Genomic DNA, 24,572 nt, shown 5'->3' on the forward strand with positions numbered 1-24,572 from the left:
CTTGGAGGGCCACGTCAATGTGCTTGCCAAATAGAGACTCGCTGTCATAGGCCAGGTCTAAGATCTTTATTTCAACCTCTGGTCTGAAGGTGGTAGCTTTTAGCCAACCTTGACGCCTGAGGATGGCGCTCCATCTAATTGCCTTAAGGTGGTGTTGGCAATATCCAGGGCGCAGTCGATAGTTTCGGAGGCTGCGCGTTCTCCTTCTGTCAAAATGTTGCAAGCTTCAGCTCTGCTGTCTTCTGGGAGCAAATCAATGAAGGGTGTCATATCTCACCACATTTGGCGATCATAGCGCCCTATGATCGTCAACGAATTAGCAGCTCGGATTGAGGCGGCCGCCATGGTCGAGAATTTCTTCCCGATAAGGTCAAGGCTACGTCCCTCCTTATCCGGAGGAGTAGTGATGGGCGTAGCTGGATTTTTCAATTTTTGTTGCGCCGCCTGAGAAATAACAGAGTCTGGTTTCGGGTGACCCACAAGGCAAGATGGACTGTCAAATGGAGCTCGATACTTCTTATCAATCCTTGGCAGCACGGCTGGCACGGAAGCAGGACTCTTCATGACCTTTATGCCTTCCTTCCAGATGTAATCAATTATGGGAATTAATCTAGATATCTTTCTAGTGTCCTCTTTAAAATCATGTAGGAAACAATCAGATTGTTCCACTGTGACTGGAAGCTTGAATCTGTTGAAGCCCTTTGAATGAGATTGTGGAATCCACCTATGTCCTCAGGTGGAGAGTCAGATGGTTGTGGAGTTGGCGGAGATGGTAACGGAATAATATATGAATCCCACGGATCAGAAGGAGGATTTTCAGGTAGCCTTCCTTCCGCTACCTCTTCGTCCGAGGACGTATCAGGGGTACGAGGAGGTGGAGCAGGCTGGTCCGTTACTGGAGACCAGGGCGCTGAAGGTTGAGGCTGAGGTACAGGGTCTGTTCCTGCCGCAGAAGCAGGCGGCGAGAGGACCTGTTGCGGTGGAAATCGCTGTCTGTAGTCAGCCAGCATGGTCTGTGGGTCTTGAATGAGGGTAGGAGGCAGATGGCTGGTATCTGCTGCCCTTGTATAACTGGTATGATGGGGAACCACAATGTTCTCCTGATAGTAGTGTGCAACGTAATCCTCCTCATCGTCATCTTGAAATTTTATAATTAGGTCCGAAGGATGGCGTGCTACTCCAAAGGCTCCTTCATTATCATCATCCTCATAATCTCCTTCTTCATCCTGATCATAGGTGTCCAATAGATGAGAAGGATTTAGTGGCGAAATATAAGAGTATTCCTGCCTTTGGAAAGATCTTAGCTGGAAACTCTTGGATGCAACAGGCGTTGAAAAAGCCTGCACTGCTGGTATGGATGCCACTGATGACGTTGCCAGCGCCGTAGACGGTACAGCCGTCAATGGACTTCTTTTTCGTCATCATCGGCATCGTCGACGGAGGCACCGTCGACAGACTCGACGTCGACGGAGCCATCGTCGATGGACTCGACGTCGACGGAGGCATCGTCGACGGACTCGTCGTCGACGGGATTGTCGTCGACGGGCTTGACTTCGTCGACAGGGCAGTAGTCGTCGACGGTATAGATGATGAGCTCGTTGACGACGAAGATGCCGCGAATGCTTCGACGACGAGGTTCTCGTCGACGACTCGTCAACGATGGTCTTTTTTGTGACAATAGAAATCCTAGTTAACAGGATTGGAGAGGTGATAGCAGTAGTAGTTACAGTAGCCGTCGACAAAGGAGCTGAAGATGATATTGCAGAGGTAGAGAAAGCTGAAGAGACAGAGCAGCTTTTACTCACAGTTTTATGCTTCTTTGAATCCTTAAAAGTAGAAGGTTCTGAAGAAGTTGAAGGAGACTTGTGAGTATCACCAGAAGTGGAGTGGGAGGTTTTCAGTTGTTTTCTCCCCTCACTTGATGTACTCTCCTGAGATCTTGCTCTTTTGCTTGATGTTAAAGCTCCATCATCATCATCAGATTTAGAAGATTTGAGCCATAACAAGACTCCAGCCTCCCTATCCCTCAAGGTTTTAGAAGGGAAGGTTCGGCAAATCTTACAATTTTGGGCCTCATGAGAAGGATAGAGGCAATATATACAGTCCTTATGTTGATCATCAACATGGACTCTCTTTTTGTCGCATGTCCTGCAAGGTCTGAACAAGGTCTTCTTCACTGACATCCTGAAGAAAAACTGAGTAGGCACTCAGAGAGACTCCCTTCCACACGACGTAGATAGGCTACTGCAATCTAGGCCTCAGGCCTGTATTTAGGGCCTACTACTATAATTTACTTTTGCCACTGCTTTTTTATATACCGTGGGACTCCCGCCTCGGCGACGGGGAATGATTCAGGCATGTGAATCTATGAAAGATACCCCAATACTGGATAAATATATGTGTGGGTATATATGTATATTTATATATGTATATAAAACACACTTTTCCTTTCGTTGAAAAAGCAATGGGTCGCACAACAGCAATCCTTTTTCCAATCAGAGTTTATTTCTGTAAATTCATGCAAACAAACACACCTACGCGTTTCGTTCTATCCTAGAACTTGTTCACGGAGAGGCCCCCACGTTAATTCCTAGTATTTAACAAATCGTTACGTCACTTGACACATGATTACTTAACTGGGGCATTATGGGTCATGTAGTTTTAATTCCATTTATCACTTCTAAACGAAATTAAACATTGCAAATAATGATTTGAAATTAAATGTAATGTGATTTAAACCATCATTGTTTCATTAATTGTGAAAATTCATCCTTAAATTCAGTTAGGATGAGAGGTGAAATCATTTACGTTTCAAACATCAAAGATTCATTTAAATTCACAAATATGTTCAATTGTATTTTTATACATATCGCCTTATAATTATCGCCACCGGTGGCACAGTTCATACTTTGATTTGCCTTATATTTCAAAACTTTTCTAAGGCTTGATTTTTCTCTCATTTCCTTTACCGTCATATGGCTCATTATTTCATGAACTATGTATTTGTTCGGGATATCACCTCTCCGCTATATCACATATCAGTTTACCTCTGCATAATGTTGAAACCATTTGAAAATCTGTTCATGCAAAAAAAGACCATTTTTTAGTCCATTCATCAAAGTTCGTTGTTTTAGCACTAGTTACAGATGTACATACATCTCCTCACTTTGATTTAAACCGCGTGGACTCATTGTACGTAAATTTAGAATGTGCCTTGATTCTTTCATTCGCAGCGATTTCACTTTGTCCCCTCCTCTTATTGATTTTCTCACAGTCTATGCCATAAAAGAATAAACTTTTCCAATTGCTCTCATGGTGGCTTTCCATGTGTTTTGCCACGGCGTTGCTTCTGTCTTGGTGTATGGTGGCCCTTACGTATTCCAAAATCCTTTTCTTTAATTCACATTTTGTGCTACCCACGTATTTTAAATGACATGGGCACTCGATGACATATATTGCATATTGAGTTTTACATGTTATCAATTCTTTGATATCCCATGTTTTTCTATTGGCCATCTCCACATTTTGCACATTCTTAGCTATTTGACATACCTTGCAGTTATAGCATTTTTAAAAACCTGTACTTTGTAACCACGATTTATTTTTCTCCTTGAGAAAATGGCTATGTGTTAGGCGGTCTTTTAGATTTGGAGCTCTTCGATATATTATTTGTGGGCCATTTCCCACTATTGGTCCAATGGTGGTATCTAGTTTAAGAATCTTCCAATTTTTCTTTAGAATTTTTTTGATTTGCGGAGATTCTTTCGACAAAGTTGTTACGAATCTAATTGGTTCTTGTTTGCCTTCTATGGGCTCATTCTCAGTAGATTGTAAAAGATCCATTCTATTCTTTTGTTTGGCTCTTTCCCATCCTTTTCTTATATGATTTTTAGCATATCCTTTTCTCACAAATCTTTTTTGCCATGGTTTCACTTTGTTTTTCCCATTGCCGTTCTTAAGAGCAAATTCTTCATACTCTCAGAAATTCTCCGTAAGGAATGTTTTCAAATAGACTTTGTTAGTGAAAACTGCTTGCATGTAGCTTTGAATTCGTTGCTGTTGTTTTTCTGTGTACTTTGGTGTGGATTTGGTTAGATTCTATATACATTTCTGTGTCCAAAAACACTACTTTCTTTTCACTCAAATCATATGTGAACTTTAAATTGATTGGTGTATTATTCAAGATTTCAAAATAATTCTTAAAATCATTTTCTGTGCCATCTCATATCAGAAGCAAATCGCACAATAAAACGCAGCCAAAGAATGGTTTTGTTTACATAGACATCATTTTCTGATTGCCAGGCTACTTTTTGCTCCCACCACCCCATGGTGAGGCAGGCAAAACTGGGGCTAAAGGAAAAACCCATACCGGTACCTTTTATCTGGGCATAGATTTCTTCTCCAAAGTAAAACACATTTTGAGTCAAACACATCCTCATCATTTCTTCCAACATTTGGTTGTGTCTTGTATACTGAATGTTTCTGTCCTGCAAGAAAAATTTGCAGGCTGTTATTCCTGTTTCATGCTCAATGTTCGTGTACAATGAGATTACATCCAACCAGTCTCAATACCAATCATGTCATCTCCGCTTTTGCGGATGACATATTATTGTTCCTTAAAGATATGACACACCCACTTACACCGCTACCGGAGATATTCAGTGATTTTCGAGGTCTGTCAGGACTGGCGATTAATGAAGGCAAGTCCTATGGGTCTCTTGAGGACACACAGATACAGTTTAGACCGCACAGATTCCAGATTGCGCCAGAGACCTTCAAATACTTGGGTATACAGATTTATAGGAGACCACAGGATCTGTTGGAGGGTAACCTGGGTAGGGTGCTTGGCGCCCTGAAGACACAAGTTTGCTTCTGGGACACATTACCGCTCTCAGTGGCCGGTAGAGTTACGATCTCCAAAATGGTGGTCCTGCCCAGACTGATATATTATTTCACCAACATACTGATACTGACACCCCCCCCTTTTTTTTAAACTCTAAACACAGTCCTAACGGAACTAGTATGGGGGACAGGCAGGAGACGTATCAGCCTGGCGAAATTGCAGCTGCCGACAGACAGGTGCGGAATGGGGGTTCCAGAGCTGATCGCATATAGTTATGCGTGTCAGCTCCAATGGCTGGCCTATTGGCTAGCAGGACGCAACCTCCATGAACTTAATATGTCCGACGCTGATAGAGCACGAGGAACATTACACCGCCTACTACTCCCACACGCTAAGATACCGGACTCTGCCCCACCTTTGCTTGGACTAGCACTTAAACACTGGAAGGCTGCGGTGAAATACACTAATAGGCACTCTGTGTACGCGCCCACAATCCCGTTATTAGGAATTCCCTTAGGGACAGGTACACTCCCGGAACGCAGACTAAAGCCATGGCACGATGCAGGAGTAATACAAGTTGGGGATTTTTTTCTCGGAGGGCGCACTTTTGGCACATGCAGATTTTGCCAGATTGCACCAAACACCGAGGGCGTTATTCCTCACACATGCGCAGCTAACCCATTACATTACTACACACTGGGCGCGAGGTGGGACGGAACCAGTCACGAACACGCTACTTACAATGCAATACCTGATGGGGTCGGGAAGTCATCTGACGAAGTGGCTGACCAATGGAATTCGGGTGGGCAGAGCGGTATCGTTGCAACCGCTCCGGACCCGCTGGGAAGTGGAGGCGGGCAGAGCCCTCAGGGACGGCGAATGGGAGAAGGTACTGAAATACCCCAAGAAAGTGGCACGCAACCCAAAGTTTAAGTTTATCCAATTAATGCTAGTTCATAGAGCATACCTAACCCCACACAGACTACATGCCATGTTCCCAGAATCGGTGGATACCTGTCCCAGATGTGGCGTGGCTGAAGCAGGACTAATACATATGTTCTGGGACTGCCCCAAGCTCGGGTATTACTAGGTGAAGATTCGTGAGATCCTAGTGGCAGTGGCCCCGGACAGGCCTTATACGTCCTTGTTGTATGGAATTTTGGGTCTGGGCCACACCGAAAGAAAGAGGAGTGCTGCCACTAGGTTTGTAGACCTGGCTCTGCTACTGGCTAAACGAACTATAGCAATGAGGTGGAAATCGGCTAAGCCGCCAGACATCGAGGCCTGGCACGTGAGGTGTTGAGGTGGGGGAAAGCCGAAGGTTTGGAATTACAAAGAGAGGAACGTAGAGGCCTTAGAAAGACCCACATCTCACTGGACTGGAATTCGTTAATGATAGAGTTTGAAACCTGCGCCACGGCGCACCTTGAGTGAGTAACCATAATAGAGAATGGTATACTGCAAACAAGCACTTGTGCTCAATCCCTTATGCTACCTATATACAGGTAATGAAGAACGCGTCCCCGATCTACTTGCAGTACGGGTTGCGGAACTAGTTGATTTGTTATGTAACATTCGCTATGTAAGGGGAAGAAAAGCTGGCAGTTGTGACGATCTTATAGATATACTGCTGTGAGGCATTGCCTAACTGATGTAGACTACTATACATACTGAGTGCTGAGGGGGGAGGGAAGAGGGAGTTAATGTAAGTTGAAATAATGTGGTGCGAAGTAGATAAAAATGAAAATTGCATTGTTATACTGGTTCTGATGACAACAAAAGCAAATGTGAAGTTATATAATGCTGCAGTAATTATATGTTTGTGTACTTACTGACCAATGCATCAATAAAAACAATTTTAAAAAACCCACAAAAAAAACAATGAGATTACATCCATTGTTATCAATTTGTAGGTTGACATCCAAGGGATGCCATTCAGATGTTTCAACATATCCGTTGTATCTTTAATGAACGATGTTAGTTTGGAAACATAAGGTAGGAGAAAAAATCCAGATGGTTTGCTATCGGTTCAAATAAAGATCCTTTTGCGGAGATGATCGGGCGTCCTGGGGGTCGTGTACGGTTTTTATGTATTTTTGGCAAAAAATACATTGTTGCCATTACTGGATGTTCTACAGTCAGGTATCTCCACTCATCATGATCTATTAGACCTAAATGTAGCCATTCATTTAGTTTTTTGTCCAAATCCAATTTCATTGCTGGTGTGGGATCAGATGATAATTTTGTGTAAAAGACTGCATCTTTGAGTTGTTCGTGCGCTACTTTTTCATATTCCAGTTTGTCCCAAATTACCAAATTTGCACCTTTATCTGCCATTTTTATTTCAATGGTTTCATCTTGACAGAGGGTACTTAAAGCTTTTCTTTCTTCGGGATTGAGGTTATCCACATAATGTTGTTTCTTTAGTTTATAAATATCATGAATCACTGCATCATGGAAGATATCAATTTTGTTCCCCAGTGGTATTTGTGGATAGTAGCGTGATTTTGTTTTTTTCTGGCTTAAACCTGCTCCTTTTTTAATGCTTGCCTCCTCTAATGGTATCTCTTTGCTTTCAATTTCAACATCCAAGTTTAACAGTGTTAGAAGGCTTTCCGAGTCTTTGGCCAATAAGGCTTAAGTGCTTGCTGTTTGTAATCTTTTATTCTTTTTCTGAAATTTCATTTCTTTCTCTTTTTCTTCAAATATTTTCTTCAACTTGATTTTACGGACACATTTATACAAATCTATCCTAGTTTGTGCTATGTCCATGTGGATACTTGGGTAAAAGTTTAAACCTTTCTTTAATAGCGACTCTTCTGAGTCTGTGATTTGGCTGCATGATAAGTTGATGACTGTCAGTTCCTGCTGGTCTTCTAGAACATCTTTTTCATTCTCATCCTCATACTGCGGGTCAGGATACCCACTCTTTCCTCGCCGCTCACCTCTTCTTCCTCTCCTTGTTTTTTGGATCTTGGTTTTGTCCTTCCTCTCCCTCGGTGGGTTTGATTTCACGGCTGGAATCCCCTTGCTTACTCATATTGGCGCTGCTGAAGGACCAGCTGCATATCCCCTAAAAAAGACTGTTTTGTTCTATTTTCTCCGTCACTCTGCTAGTTTGATGTTAAAGAGGACATACTATCCGATGTACTTGTATTGGTACCGTAGATGTTTTGTGATTTTATATAATCAAATTTTTTTCGCATACGTGAAAATCCTTCCTTCGCTGTAATCTGTTTTGTCACGTTGGAATTTTGTGCGTTTACGATTCTGTACTGATTCTTCATGTGCCTCTAATTGTTTTTCTATTTCTGTTTTCAATTTTTTCATCTCTGGCGTTAAGTCCAAGGTTGATAATTCCTTTTCACACTCCGCCACCTGTGTTTTTATTTTCAGCAATGCTATTTCAATGTGTTTTATTAATATGTTCATTAAACCCAAAGAAGAAATTAAAAGGAACTCCCCCCACTCTTGTAAAAGGTCATTACTGGAATCTTGATGGCTTGGCATTAATTGGATCCTCAAACCTCTTGACACCCTTTTCACATATTTTTTTAAAGTGGTTACCTTCCACCACTTATTGATTTCTTTCTTGGATAGTTTTTCCCATTTTTTTAGTTTGGTTCTCATGTCAGTTTTCTTTTTAGTTTTAGGGTCTGTTCCCTCCGTATCTACTGTTTCAAAAAATTCTGGTGTCTCTAATAAAGTTTGTCTTTTAGCATCACGATTTTCCATGTTTGTTTGTTTGCATTCAGACCGTATATGTTTATTAGTTGCTCTGTACTTGTCTCTGTTTTGCTGGCGTGACTTGTAACTTTTGTATTACTCTGTTTATATCCACTGCGATTAATTAATCCTTTAATGTGGTCTTTTTTAGGAGTTTCAAAGTTATACTTTTCACGAACCCACCGATCTGTGCATATATATGTGTTTGTATATATGTATGTGTGTGTGTGTATATATATATATGTGTGTGTGTGTATATATGTGTGTATATATATATATATATATATATATATATATATATATATATATATATATATATATATATATATATATATGACAGAAACTCCTCAGCATGAAGAAGAACTGGAGGAAATCAAGCGGGGAATTCAGGTAAGGCATTTATTAACAACTCGCAAAGGCATGACGCGTTTCAAAGTAAATGTCTTCCTCAGATGCCTGCTCACACCATGCTTGCACGCCAGCCACTTTTAAGTAATTCATACGTTCTGTCATAGTGACGTAGTCAGGTGGGCCGGCTCAGAGTCACCATCATCGCTGTGGTTGTCTCGGAAAACCACAGTACCCAGAATGCCCCTCTCACGGTGAAACTGGGTCGGGATCTCTTTCACGGCACCATATATCCCTTCCTGGGTCCTGGCTATCTGTAAGAACGTGGTAAAGTATGCTGGCCAAACACAGAGGCTGAAACAAAAACCTTACTCTGGTCCCCTAGACGCCTCAACCGCACAAACATACATATATACTGGGTCGGGATCTCTTTCACGGCACCATATATCCCTTCCTGGGTCCTGGCTATCTGTAAGAACGTGGTAAAGTATGCTGGCCAAACACAGAGGCTGAAACAAAAACCTTACTCTGGTCCCCTAGACGCCTCAACCGCACAAACATACATATATATATATTTTACAGATTGCCGAAGCACTCTAATGTGAGTAATAAAATTGTTCAGTTACAATTAACAGTTTTCAAACACCAATTCTGACAGAAGTAACGAAGATATCCAAAAGATGAGTGAATCTTGGAGTCTTTAATGGAGATTACAGCCAGCCGACACGTGTTTCATCGCCTTCGCGATTCATCAGGGCTAGAAGGCCGTATCGTAGGTATTGACCGCTGCTGGACGCACTCCTACCAGTAGTACTATTGATCGCTGCTGGACGCACCCCTACCAGCAGTACTAGTCACGGGCCCGGCTGGGTCGGAATTATCACCAGCTGAGCGACCTTCTGACGTCGATACGGCCTTCTAGCCCTGATGAATCGCGAAGGCGATGAAACACGTGTCGGCTGGCTGTAATCTCCATTAAAGACTCCAAGATTCACTCATCTTTTGGATATCTTCGTTACTTCTGTCAGAATTGGTGTTTGAAAACTGTTAATTGTAACTGAACAATTTTATTACTCACATTAGAGTGCTTCGGCAATCTGTAAAGTAATTAGCAGTAGTTTTTTCTACTCTAGAGAGTGGTTTAGGTTTGCCCACTCGCCGTTTAGCACCTAGGACACCCTAATGATCTAAATCGAATGCGTGTAAACTGGCAGTGCACCCAACTACAACTGTTTAAAAACCTTCGTTGTTCTAATACATATATATATATATATGTATGTTTGTGCGGTTGAGGCGTCTAGGGGACCAGAGTAAGGTTTTTATTTCAGCCTCTGTGTTTGGCCAGCATACTTTATCACGTAGTCTTATACACACACACACACACACACACACATATATATATGTGTGTGTGTGTGTATAAGACTACAACGGATTCAGAACTCGGCTGCCAGACTACTCTTGCATATCAAACCGCATCTCCCCTGCCTTGAAAGCCCTGCATTGGTTACCGGTTGCCAGAAGATTCACGTTCAAGCTGCTTTGTATCACCCACAAAGCTATACATGGAATGGGACCACTCTTCATCAGGAATAAAATCACCAAACACATTCAACAAAGGAACCTCCTCTCTAAAGGAGCATCTCGCCTCAAAATCCCACCATACAAGAAAAAAAGCCAACCTATGGAACTCTTTACCCCCCAACATAAGGTCCACCGACAACCACCTTATCTTCAGAAAACTACTCAAGATTTGTCTCTTCCCCACATAAGCACCATACGCAAACAGAAACTTACAGCATATCCCTCTGTATACAAGCATTTTTTTCACTATAGATATGTACCTATCTTTGTGTATTACTTTGTATAAACATGTAAAATAATTATGTTGTTGAGAGAAAAAAATAATAATAAATAAATCCATATCATCTTTGGTCTACATGTATATACTTCCATTGTGCATCGATGTACCTTCCATGTACTTGGATCTGTGTGTCTGTTACTTTTCTCCTGAAAAAGCATATCCAATGCACTTCCCTATTTCTCATCCTGTGCCTCTATCAATATCTTTAATCTACATATACTTACCTCCTTTATGTATCTATATACTTTCAATGCAATTATGGATCTATATATTTATCACATTCTTCTAATTTAGCATTTCCAATGCACTACCTTATTTCTCAGCCTACACTTCGCTCAATATATCTTCTAGCCCAACCTTCTGACTCATCTCAAGCTTCTTCTACTACTCCTTCCAATGCACTACCCTATCTCTCATCCTATACATCTATCAATATATCCTCTACATCCACTTTCTCATTTATCCCAAACCCTATACCACTACCATGATTGCCAAAATAACCCTTTCTAGACTCTCCTACTCTACCCCTCCTTGCATCATCTGACACCTCTTTTACTATACCGATCCCCTAAAACAAACCTTTCTAAACTCTTCCCTCTGAGTCCTCCCCTCCAAAACTCTTTTTTACTCATCCAAAAGCCTCCTCCTACTGCTAAGGCCTAAAAACGATCCTTTTCAATCGAAATTAACAGACTAACATGTTCACTTCTCAAATTCCATATTAAACTATACTAATATACTACCCAAATAACTGAATAACATATCCACTACTCACATTACTTCATATTTTTTTAATATACTAATTCTCAACAGTAATCCTTTAAGCCCTTAAGACCCTCCTGTTTTCTCAAGCGTACTCCGGCTGATGTCTTCCTGGCAGAATTCCCTCCTCCTCAGTCCTCTACTTTAGCGCCAGGAAGCCGCTTGGTCGCAGAGCGCTCTATCAAGTAGCTTTCAACTTTCAACTTTCCTTTATGGGTTCCGGAGTGGCGTGCTACTCGCCAGAAAAGCGCTTCAACACCCATCAGGGGTAACAAGTGCTATATTAATGCAAATCTTTCTTTCCCTTTATACTTCCGCTATCCTTCTCATTCCAAGTAACTGACTAATATCTACCACTGAAATTACTTCATATTTCACCATATTATTTCACCACTAATCCTTTGTAGGCTTCCTGAATAGCGTGCTTCAACAAACGCTATATAAATACAAACCTTTGTCCTCCTCTATCCTTCTGCTATCATTCCAAATCCAATTAACTGACTAACCTATCCACCACTTAAAATGAACTTGCATGTTTCACTATACTAATTCAACACTAATCCTCTATGGGTCCCGGAGTAGCGTGCTACTCACCGAAAAAGCGCTTTGACGCCTCGTCAGGGGTAGTAAGCAGTACATAAATGCAATTACAATACAATACAATACTTCTGCACTGGGTGCAGTAAGCTTCTTCGTTAAGTGCACCAGATGTAAAATTTGAGTACTAGCCAACTCTCTGCATGCAAGACTATATAAACTTCTAAAATAGTACTTATTGAGTTATTCCAGAGCTTGTTTTACACATATGGCTCTGTGCATCTTGTGGTAGGCACTAAGCAAAAATACCCAGCGGCTTGCGATGCAGTGCAAGGAATTATTAAAAATGGTGAAATCCAGCCGCAGCTTACATATAATAAAATGTTAGCTAATTGTACTGCACATTTAGCAGAATTTCATTCCTCTCTGCTTGTTCTATAGGAGCATGATCCCACAGTTCTCACACAAATAGTGTAGGATTCATCCTTTTGAGTGAAAGCATGCAATGTTGATTTAGCACACTGGCACTTGAAAGGACTCTGGGGAAGGGCATATGTCTCACAAGACTAGCTAGCTTTCATTGGTCCATGTATGACATACCATGGCCCACAGAAGTGAAGGAGTTGACGCAAAAAAAATGCAACCAACTCTGCCGCAAAGGCAGTGATTCAGACTGCAACAGTTGCAGCAGTAACCAGATCGACACAGACATTCTGACTGCGATACACAAAACAGTTAAGGGTGAAAAGACTCCAGCGGGGATTTATAGCAACTACTTCAACACCCTAAATCCAGGTAGCACTCCATTGACTTTTTCGCCCAGAGTGGGAGATACAATGATAACTATTAAGCAGCTAAGACAAGATGTAATGGGGATGCTTGCATTGCCTATGGAGAGGGAGAGTGAAGCTTCCAGGCCGCCTCTAGTGCTAAAGAGGATGTAACATCAAGATAGTGCCATAAAGCGTGTCTGCCTTCCACGCCCGCGGGACGCTTGCATTGCCTATGGAGTGGAAGAATTCAGCTCCCAAACTGCCCCTGGTGCTAAGGAGGGGTCAACATCAAGGAAGTGCTACAAAATGTGTCTGCCTTTCGTGCCCCACGGGACTCTATCATTGCCTACGGAGGAGGAGACTACAGCTCCCCGACTGCCCTGGTGCTAAGGAAGGGCCAACATCTTTCTTTCGTGCCATAATTTTAATTATCCATGCAAATCGAAATAAACTTTTTTTAAACTTTTGCACCCCGTGGGAAGAGTCTGGGACAAGAGCAGGCCTGTCTGCACCCATTAACGGCCGTATGAGGCTGGGCCACCCATCTTGATTTTAGTCTTCAAATCTTGTATACATCTACTGAGTTGGGAGAATTTGGGGCACCATAACAATAAATATGGACAAGAGAAAGTCAAGCACGATTTCTGGATCTGCCAATTCGCGTTTAATGTCTGGCACCATCACTAACTATTTGACCACCTCAATAACTGCTATAAATTTAGAGATTGAAAGCGTGGAGGAAAGACTGAGGGCTACTAAGAAAACTCTGTTGAATCCCTCTGCCAGAGACCCTGCCAGCAAGAACAAGTACTGGGTGTCCTTTGGGAGGACCATTGGGGAAAGGCAAAATCACCTCAGATAACTACAGTTCCAGGAAATCTGGAAATTGTGCCTGAAAACTCATTGAATAACAGTAAGGTATCTGTTAATGACTATGTGGGATCCCCCTGATTAAGAAGAAGAAGGGTAACGCGCTCCTGGCACATCCGATTAAAATGGGTGTTAAGAAACTACCCATTACCTGCAGGTTACCTGATAACCCAGTGGATAGCCAGTTAGATGATATCGCCGAACCTAATGTAGGCCTACCTGTGCAACAAGCCCTACCTACAGAAACAGGCATAACCAAAACATGTAGTATTAACATCAATCAGTTGGAAGCTGCCCTTACAAATTTTCTTAGCCCTGTACTTGCCGCACCAAAGAGCATTGATTCAGCACTGGAAGAACTTACCACTCAATGTCTTTCGTAATTCACTGCCGGGCCTGCAAACCCAGTGCCAAAACAATGTATTTTGAAAGTGCAATTGCAGCTCTGCAATCAGGAAGAAATCAGAAGACTTAAGCAACCTCAAAAAAACTGAAACAAAATGTAAGTGGCGTGATAGAGTGCAGCCTTCCCCCTCTGCTAGTCTGGGCCCCGCACTCTCAAAATCTCTCAATCGATATAAAGTGCCAGAATCGCTGACACTGACTTATTGCAATAACAGAAGATTTTAGATTGGTCCAGCTCCGTATCTTGCATAGGTCCTATTACTCGACAACACTGCTACACAGGATAGGAAAGAATGCCAGCTGTCTCTGCTTGAGAGATTGCGGGCAAGAGGATACTTTTTTACATATCCTGTTTACATGCTCGACTAACCAGACCTTCTTGGAGGGAGTGACGGGAGTGATTTCCAGGGTTGTGGCACTGGAGGTCCCGATTGATGCCAAATGGCTTGTTCTGAATGTACATGGGGAAAGCGACTGGCCTAAATACACACATTTGTGGCTGGAAGTAGGGGCTGAGGTGGCCAAAAGGAATGTGGCAAGGTCTTGGGGCTGATCTACCCCCAATGGGTTCATGACTGGGAGGAAGACATGGATTGGTGCCAACAAGCAGAGACATTGGTGTACCAGTACAGGGGTTGCCCCTAAAAAATGGAAAAGGGTGTGGGGTGGCTGGAGTGCCTACCATGAACATGGAGGCCCATTAGGGGTAGGTCCGATGGAGCTGGTACGATGAGAATGTATGGTGAGATTGGAGACGGGCGTTTAGGATATGGATTTGTTTATCAAATCTCAGTTACCTATGTGTCACTAAGCTGTATTGATGTATGCTATTTTAGTGTTCCTTACTCTGAAACCTATCGAATGCACTGTCTTTTTTGCTGCTGCGCTAAAAAATAATAAAAAGATGTTGGAAAAAAGCATCACCGAGCCACGTAACCTTGCAGTCACCTCTGGCACATATTCCTTTTGTGGTTCTGCTAAAAATATTCACTTTCCCTGTAAGAACCAAATTGAATCTAGGCACCAACTGAAGAACAAGGTGACACATTGGCTGGGCATCTCTCTCACAAGCCATGGCTGTGATGCGTCGAACAGAGCCAGTCAAAAACACACAAATGATAGACAGAATGCTGAATAAATAAGACATTCACCCCAGCCAAGCACCCTGTGACCGGTTTCGTGTTATTACCCCTCACCAGCCAGGCTAGCTTGAATCCAGTGGCACAGTGAGCCCGAGACCCACGTCTGGGCATACACGGAGTACTTAGGGCGAGAAAGCAAAAGACACACAAATGATGGGACGGAATGCGGAACAAATCAGACATTCACCTCCAGACAAGAGATCTGGTTTAAATCCATAGTCTTTCGCTCACCATGCCACCCCAGTTTACATCCAGCCACATGCAAATCAGTCTTGACCCCGCTCTTCATGGGAACAGCCCAGCCTGAAATGCCAAGCCTGGTTGTCTCTGGACCTGAAACAAGCACCCTGGGTCCGGTTTCCGGGTATCGCCACTCATCAGCCAGGCTAGCTTGAATCCAGTGGCACAGGGAGCCCGGTCTGAACGTCTAGGCATACCCGCAGCACTTAGGGTAAGAAAACAAAAGACACACACATGATGGACGGAATGCGTAATGTATCAGACATTCACACCCAGTCAGGAGATCTGGGTTAAATCCATAGTTCTTTTGCTCACCATGCCACCCCAGTTTAGACCCAGACATATGCAAATCAGTCTTGACCCTGCTCCTCATGGGAACAGTCTAGCCTGAAATGTCAAGCCTGGCCGTCCCTGAACCTGAAACAAGCACCCTGGGACTGGTTTCAGGGTATCGCCCCTCATCAGCCAGGCTAGCTTGAAACCAGTGGCACAGGGAGCCCGGGACCTCAGTCTGATCATACCTGCAGCACTAAGGGAGAGAAAACAAAAGACCCACAAATGATGGACGGAACACAGAAATAATCAGACATTCACTCCCAATTAAAAGATATGGGTTAAATCCATTGTTCTTTTGCTCACCATGCCACCCAAGTTTAGAACCAGCCATGTGCTAATCAGAATATCCTGCTCTTCATGGGAACAGTCCAGTCCGAACTGCCAAGCCAGGTCCTCCCTGGACCAGAATTGATACACCGTAAATATTTTTCAAAACACAGTCTAAGAGGGTCAATTCCTTTGCGACCTCACCTACAGTAACCAATCAAATAAATTGGTCACTTTACTGTGGTGTATCTAACTTCTAAAGAGGAGAAAAGTGTATACTACCATTCACAGACCTTTCATCCACAGAAAAAAATGTGCAAAGGAAAGAAGGCACCTCACGGTAGCAACACCCAAGGGGGAAACTGACTGGTACTCGCCAGAAAACCCACTTATCATTGGTTAACTTCTTTCCGAAAGGAGAATGTGTGTGTAATTATCGAGACAAAGCCTCAATCCCATGAAAACAAAAAGGAAAGAACCTAAAAGTGAGTGTACTTCCTATATGTGCAAAAAGAATCCACGTGTTCAAGGATCCCGTGAGGACATGGAGATAGTCCTCACCGTTAAAAATTGGTAAAGCTTACTTGCTGCCAATACCCTTTATTCATTACCCCACATGAAAACGTAAGTTTGGATCCCTAGCCCTGACGAAGGTGCCTAAATTTGATAACGGCAACGAAACATGTTGGCTAGTTGTTATTAATTATGACTTGAGAGGGGTCATTATTTAATGTGGAAAAGCTTAAAGCAATGAATAAAGGGTATTGGCAGCAAGTAAGCTTTACCAATTTTTAACGGTGAGGACTATCTCCATGTCCTCACGGGATCCTTGAACAAGTGAATTGTTTTTGCACATATAGGAAGTACACTCACTTTTAGGTTCTTTCCTTTTTGTTTTCATGGGATTGAGGCTTTGTCTCGATAATTACACACACATTCTCCTTTCGGAAATAAGGTAACCAATGATGATAAGTGGGTTTTCTGGCGAGTACCAGTCAGTTTCCCCCTTGGGTGTTGCTACCGTGAGGTGCCTTCTTTCCTTTACACATTTTTTTCTGTGGATGAAAGGTCTGTGAATGGTAGTATACACTTTTCTCCTCTTTAGAAGTTAGATACACCACAGTAAAGTGACCAATTTATTTGATTGGTTACTGTGGGTGAGGTCGCAAAGGAATTGACCCTCTTAGACTGTGTTTTGAAAAATATTTACGGTGTATCAATTCAGGGGCAACCATTTATTGATAGTGAACCTGTTGAGTGGGGGGCTGGTTGTCCTGTTGCTCCCCCTGAAGCTCCTATTGTATTGATGACCTCCCTGGACCAGAAACAGGCATCCTGGGAATGGTTAGTGGGTATTACCCCTCATAAACTGGAACGGACTGGTGGGCAAAGAAACGAAGGATTTAGGCCCAGATCTCTGTACTGGGGGTGAATGTTTGGCATTGTTCAGCATTCCATCCATCAATTGTTCCTTTTGCATTTGTCCCAGAGTGGGGCGGATATGCCCAGACACCGGTCCTGTGCTCACTGCGCCACTGGATTCAAGCTAGCCTGGCTGATGGGAGGTGATACCCCGAAACCGGTCTTAGGATGCTTGTTTCCGGTCCAGGAAGGACCAGCGTGACAGTTCGGGCTGGACTGCTACCATGGGGAGCAGGGTCAAGACTGATTTACATATGGCTAGGTTTAAACTGGAATGGCATGGTGGCAAAAATACGAAGGATTTAGGCCCTGATCTCTGTACTGAGGGTGAATGCTTGATATTGTTCATCATTCCGCCCATCAATTGTTCTTTTTTGCATTTGCCAGCATAGTCATTATCAGCATTCAAAGAGTGTTTTGGATCGGTAACATCTCCAAAGGGGAGGAAGGGGACTGTGTGGTAATCAATTTCCAAGACATTAAGCTAGAGGGCCACATACTATATATATTGTCCAATTCTAAACACTACAAGCATAATATACAGGTCGTCCCTCTGGGCTTTCTCTATAGGCCAATACCACATAAGTCGATCAAGAACAAAACCACCTCAGATTTAGGAAAATACTGAAGACCCTACTTTTCCCCTGAGCACTCCCCCCATGACTTCCCACCCTACAGGAATGTGTTCATTAGCGCCGGGATACCCAAGGGTCGCTGTGCGCTTTATAAAACCCAAAATCAATCAATCAATCAATCAACCCCGCTCCTCTAAGCCTCTTAGATCACGGTTTCAAAAGAGGGACATAACTTTGGTCTTGAAAAAGGTGGTAGCTATTTGTACAACACCACCGAAACGCGCCGACGCATTGAACAGACTAAATCTATTGAACATTTTGGTATAACTGACGAAAACATTTACTTTAAGAAGATGCCTTAATTGATTGCACATATAGATTATTTTATGAACTACAAAAAAGTGTACTGTCGTATATGTTTGTCTCTCTTTGTCTTTCCTTTTTTCTTTATCTTTGTTCTCCCTCCATTAGGTTTATAGTGTTTTATTGTATTGTTACAACATACAAGTCAACTCTGTAATTGGACCATATGGGTCCTTTGACCTTTGTAAGAAAACGTGCTTATACTGCGAAAGTCTTATATTCATTAAATGGTTTTTATGCACAAACGGATTTTTTAATATTGTGGGGAGTATTATGAGTATTATTGTACATCATTTTTAGTAATCATACTATATTTTTCCACTACCTCAGTGTTTGTGGCACTACAACTATTGAATAGGGTATGTTAGGGTGTATTTATGAAATATGAGTGAATGTGTAACGGAGTGGAGTAGAAGCTGTGAATGATTTGAATATTATTATTATTATTATTATTAACATTTTATAACGCGCACAGCTACCCTGGGGCATCCCGGCGCGTGAACAAAGCTTCAACAGATGAAACAGTCAGTTAGACAAGACAGATCACGCAGGAAACAGATATGTTTTCAGACCTTTGCGAAAACGCAAAGTACCGGTCTCAGCGCGAAGTTTTAAGGGTAAAGAGTTCCAAAGCGTGGCTGTGTTCACAGAAAATCTTCTCCCGCCCGTACGCGATCTCTTTACTCTAGGGACGAGGAGAAGGTGTTTCTGGTCGGACCTCAGCGTTCTATTCGCTTTGTAAGGCACTGCAAGATTTCTCAAAATGGGTGGTCCTGTACCCTGAAGAATTTTGTGGGCTATGCAAAGTGCCTTAAATTTTACTCTTTCCCTAACTGGTAGCCAGTGCAGAGCCTTGAGGGCAGGTCTAGCTGATTCAGTTCTGGGAATGCCCATGAGCAATCTGGCCGCCGCATTTTGGACCTGCTGCAGCTTGTTGAAAGTTGATTCAGGGGCACCCAGAAAAAGACCATTACTATAGTCAAGGCGAGATGTTATAAGCCCCTGAATCAGCAACTTCCTCGATGGAAAGGGGAGAAGTGGGAAGATTTTACGAGCTGCACGTAGCAGGGCGAAACACACTCCTGCCGTTTTTTTGGCTTGGGTTCTGAAGGAAAGGTCTTGTTCCAGCCAGACCCCCAAGCTCTTAATCTCCTCTTTCATGATGGGGAGATCACCCATACAGCTCGGCCAGCAGGTCAAAGGCAGAGAGGGAGCTTTGTTCCCTAACAACATAATCTCTGTCTTAGAGCCGTTCAGCTTAAGGGCTGAGTCGTCCATCCAGGTATGGACTTCCACCAGGCATGAGTGCAGCAAATCGGGGTTATCTACCAGTTGAGGAAGGGCGACCACTAACTGAGTGTCATCAGCATAGCTGATGATCTTGATATTATAAGGGGCCACCACATCCTCCAGGGGGGCCATATAGACATTAAACAATGTCGGGCTCAGGGAAGAGCCCTGTGGCACACCCCACTGGAGGGGGATAGATGTAGTCCGATTGCTGCCTTCCCAAACCTGGTATGACCGACCGTCAAGAAATGAACTAAGCCGGGGGGCGTGGCTACGCGAGCGGCAATGGCGGTCGCAGCTTGTTAGAGCTCCCGCCGGCCCGCACTTCATCCGACACATTTATCCTAGCCCCCGTACCCACTGCTCACTCACTTGTGGGGCGGACATTCCTGGTGGCGTCGAGGATCCTCCGGTGCCGTCGGCAGTGACCCTTGGTGCTTGGACGCGCGGAGACGGGGGACGGACGAGTGAGGCCTGGTATTCCGGAGAGGCGCCGGGACCTCGATTTTGGCGGTCCCCGGCTGAACGGCCTATGGGTGGGTCGGCTGGCCCGCCACTCGCCGCTGAACTTCTGCTGCCCTGGGGCTGAGGGACGATCGGCGATTCTCCTCCTGGGGCCCTGCGGGAGAGGTGTGCGTTCCTGGTGCCATAGCACTGCCTGCTCCGCTGCGGCGGCCCTGTGATCGGGCTGCAGCCGCGGCCTCGAGTTTTGCGCACCCCCATCGATTGAGCCTGCGCCTCCACCTGCTGATGCCCTGCGGTGCTCGGAGCACACCTGCCCTGGAAGCCCCGGCGGTGGCTGGACGACGGCGAGCAGCTCGGAGCGTCTTGGCTGGCCAAGTGCCCAAGGACAAACCATGAGTCCCCCCCCCCCTGGGTCCCCGGGCTCTGCTGGAGTTGGGGCTGACGCTGTGGAGCCCGGGAACGGTGTGAGAGGGACGACACACAGCCCACGGGGGATTGGGGGTCTCTGACTGTCAGCGGGTGGAGTGCTGGTCTCGGGGCCTGTCTGGACTTTGCTTGGCCACAGGGCTTCACCGCAGATACAGTTATCCGGGCCCCGCTGAGGGACCAGCTGCCTTCACACGGCCCTCCCCTGCTATACTTGGTGAAGGGGCTTGGGGTCCCTAAACGGCCGTCCCCACATACGTGGTAGACAATACGCAAGAGACTTGCAGCCATGACCAGGGGAGGTGGCGGCCCCACCAAGCAGGTGACGATCGACAAGTTCACCGGGCCCGGTGGGGGCCCTGGGTCGTCAGGAGGTGGCCAGCAACAAGGAGGAGGGCCGGACAACGCAGCACTAATGGCGGCCATTACCCAATCAAGGAATATGCTCGATGCCAAAATAGGAGCGGTGGGCGCGGATGTCACCCTCTTGCGTCAAGACTTGCGGAATGCTGTGGCACGGATCACAGAGACTGAATCCAGGGTGTCGGTTGTGGAGGATGATGTCGGCACACTTAAGAAGAAAATGGCGGCAATGGAGACGGCGCAACGAGGCCTGGCGCTTCGAGTTGAGGACGCTGAAGGGGGCGCACGCCGTAACAACCTCCGCTTCATTGGCTTTCCAGAACGATGTGAGAAGGGTAACATGGAACAATTTCTCACGCAGTGGCTGGGGACCTGGCTGCCCCCGGAGGCTTTATCTACCTGCTTTGTTATCGAACGCGCACACCGCGCCCTGTCGCGGATGCCACCGGAGGGTGAACGGCCTAGGGCAGTGATTGCTAGACTGCTGAATTATCATGACCGGGATGTCATTCTAAGGGAAGCGAGAACCAGGGAATCCCTTCTTTATGAAAATCGTAAGATAATGATCTTCCCCGACTACACAAAGCTAGTACAGCAGCAGCGCCAATCCTTCATGGACGCCAAGGCGAAACTGCGAGGTCTTAAACTCCAATACTCTCTGTTGTACCCAGCGCGCCTGAGGGTGATTTTCCAATCACGTACACTGTTCTTCGATACGCCGGAGGACCTCTTCAAATGGACCGACGAGACAGTTAGGGTCCGGCCGAATCCCCAGCCGGGGCTGAATCCGGGGCCATCGAGGGGGACGTCACAGGAGCGGACCAAGCCCAAGAGGAACCGACGATCCAGGTCACGTAAGCGGTCGGCCTCCCTCAGCGGCGCCCAGGCCAGTGGTAGGACCGAAGAATCGGACCAGTCTGAGGTGGATAATGGCCAGATCTGATGATTCTACGCTCCTCTGAACGCTTGTCACTGCAGGTTTTGGCCACAGGAGTACGGGCACTTAGGGCTCGATGGACTGGTGGCAACATAGCTGCCTCAGGATTGATTTGCGACTGATCACTGAACGTGAGGGGGAATTGTGAGTGGGGGTTCGGGGACTACACATAAGGGGCTACTGCTCTCCTACGAATGTGGGAGGTTTAGGGGGAGGAGGGATGAGATTACTGTTTCTTGGGGAGCTGGGATCCATTGGCATGGCTGGCTCAGGGCTCTCTGTTCTGGACTCGGGGTCACCCATGCCGCGACAGGTACTTTGGTTGGTTTTTTGAGGTATAGGGTGGGGGGTGGTGGGGTGCAGGTGGCTGGAGACAGGGCCACTGAGTTGGGACTGCAATCTGATCAAGACTATGATGACATTCAGTTGATGGTTGGTTCTGGGGTTTGGGGTGGGACGGGAGTTGCTCGTTGTGTTCTCTTGGGGTTCTGGGGCGGGAGGGTGGGACTGCACGTGTGTTTTGCTGTAGTGTTCTTTACTGTGCGTGGTAAGTGGCAATGGCGAGGACGTTCTGTTGGATGGGTCCCACTGGATTATGGCTGATAGGACTCATAGACTCCCCGAGGCGTCTCTGCGGGTGATCACATGGAATGTCAGGGGGATGCTTGACAAGATCAAGCGTGGTGCAGTATTGCGATGGGAAAAAAATTAGAGTGCTGACATTTTCTTGCTCCAAGAAACCCACATGATGGGCTCGAAAGTGCTGGGCCTACAGAGGTTTGGCTACCACCAGGTGTTCCATGCCGGATTTTACCGGGGATCTAGGGGAGTGGCCATTCTGATACATCGCAGGGTGGCATACGTTCATGAGAAACAGTGGGTTGACCCGCAGGGTCGCTATATCTTTGTCAAGGGCATGGTGGGCACTGAATCTGTGGTCTTTGGGAGTGTTTATGCCCCCCCTCCCCTGCAATGGGCCCTAGCTGAGAAACTTTTCACAGTGTGGGAGGACATCCCCGAATCCCTGGCGATAGTTGGTGGTGATTGGAATGACGTGATGGATGCGAGTGTGGATTGCCGGCGGCGCCGGGAAGTGATTGACACTGCCCCCCCCCCCGCCCACACCAGACTGCATGCTATGACTGAGGGACTGGGCTGGTCGGATACCTGGAGACATATGCACCCTACCACACGTGAATATACATATGTCTCGGCTGTGCATGGCTCCTACTCGAGATTGGACTGTGTGTTTGTGCCTAGCGGCTGCTTGTGTAGAGTGAAGAGTGCTGACATCTTGCCTAGGGGTCTGTCCGACCACTCCCCGGTATCGGTTAGGGTGGAACTCCGCCGACAACGCCAACCGTTTCGATGGAGGATGTCCTCGTGGCATCTCCAGCAGCCTGCCTACGTGACATACTTACGGGAAGCGTTAGACCTATATTGGCGGGAGAATCTCGTAGGGGACATCGATGCCGGGGTGGTATGGGAGGCCATGAAGCCCACTATCCGTGGAGTGGACACAGCGTGGTGTGCCGCGGCGCGTCGGAAGCGGCGGGAACTGATTGCAGAAGCGGCCACGCAGGTAGAAACTTTGGAAGAGCAGAACCGCGCGGGGGGGGATGACGCCGGGTTGCGACTACTTCTTCAGGCTCAACAGGCCTATGCATCTGTCCTGCTCGATGAGGCTAAACAGGCGTGGCTGGCCACGCGCAGTAGAATATATCAATGGGGGGACAAGTCATGTACGATGCTTCATAGACTCTGCCAACGCCACCTCCAGCCGCTTGCGCTGCCAGGACTCACGTCCACCGACGGTGAGGTCCTTACTGATCCAGTCGAACTAGCAGCGAGTTTTGCCGCATACTTTGCTACCCAATACGCCCCATGCGACCGCCTGTCAGCTGACGAGGTGACTAAATTTATCGAGGACCTGCCCCCCAAGGTAGTGTCTGAGGAAACTAGGAAGGCCCTGGATGCGCCCCTTACGGCTGAGGAACTGGGCGATGCCCTGGGACAGCTTAATACCGGGAAAGACCCTGGCCCGAGTGGCTACCCGAGTGAGTTTTTAAAAAAGTTTCATGTACAGTTGGGCCCCATTATCACCGCGCGCTTGAAACTGCGCGTGAACAGGGCACACTGCCCCGAGACTGGAGACATGCCGAAATCGTGGTCTTTCAGAAACCAGGTAGACCCCCGGAGAGGCACGACTCATATCGCCCCATCTCATTACTTAATATTGAGGCTAAAGTTCTGGCTAAAGCTCTAGCGAATCGTTTGTCCCCGCATATAGCAGACCTAGTGCATCCGGATTAGGCCGGGTTCATGCCCCATAGAGCGACGCGACACAACATCAGACGCGCACAGGCGGTGATTGACGCCATGGGAGCCACAGGGGAGCGGGCGGCTCTGTTGCTAGCTGACATTAATAAAGCCTTTGACTCTGTTAGCTGGCAATACCTATTTGCACTATTGCCCCGTCTAAATCTAGGCCCGGTTTTCCTGTCCTATATCAGGCTACTATACACAGACAATACGGCCTCGGTGCGGGTTGCAGGGGCGGTATCGGAGACGTTTCAAATTGGTCGAGGGACTCGACAGGGATGCCCGCTCTCCCCCTATCT

At 45.8% G+C, this 24,572-nt stretch overlaps 1 long non-coding RNA gene across 45 annotated transcripts in view; it reads right to left on the reverse strand.

Moving 5' to 3' along the window:
- LOC144756055 (uncharacterized) overlaps window positions 1-24,572 on the reverse strand; it is a 1,542,626-nt gene that overhangs the window by 1,395,175 nt on the left and 122,879 nt on the right. Inside the window, exon 1 of one of the 45 annotated variants that reach the window (XR_013595016.1) lies at window positions 4,376-4,465. The exons of the other annotated variants lie outside the window; for them this stretch is intronic. This is a non-coding gene — a long non-coding RNA (uncharacterized LOC144756055). Of the gene's footprint in view, window positions 1-4,375; window positions 4,466-24,572 lie in introns of those variants that run through there. 45 annotated transcript variants of the gene reach the window in all.

The sequence above is a fragment of the Lissotriton helveticus genome, chromosome 5_1 (genome assembly GCF_964261635.1).
Source record: "Lissotriton helveticus chromosome 5_1, aLisHel1.1, whole genome shotgun sequence".
Lineage (NCBI taxonomy): Eukaryota > Metazoa > Chordata > Amphibia > Caudata > Salamandridae > Lissotriton > Lissotriton helveticus.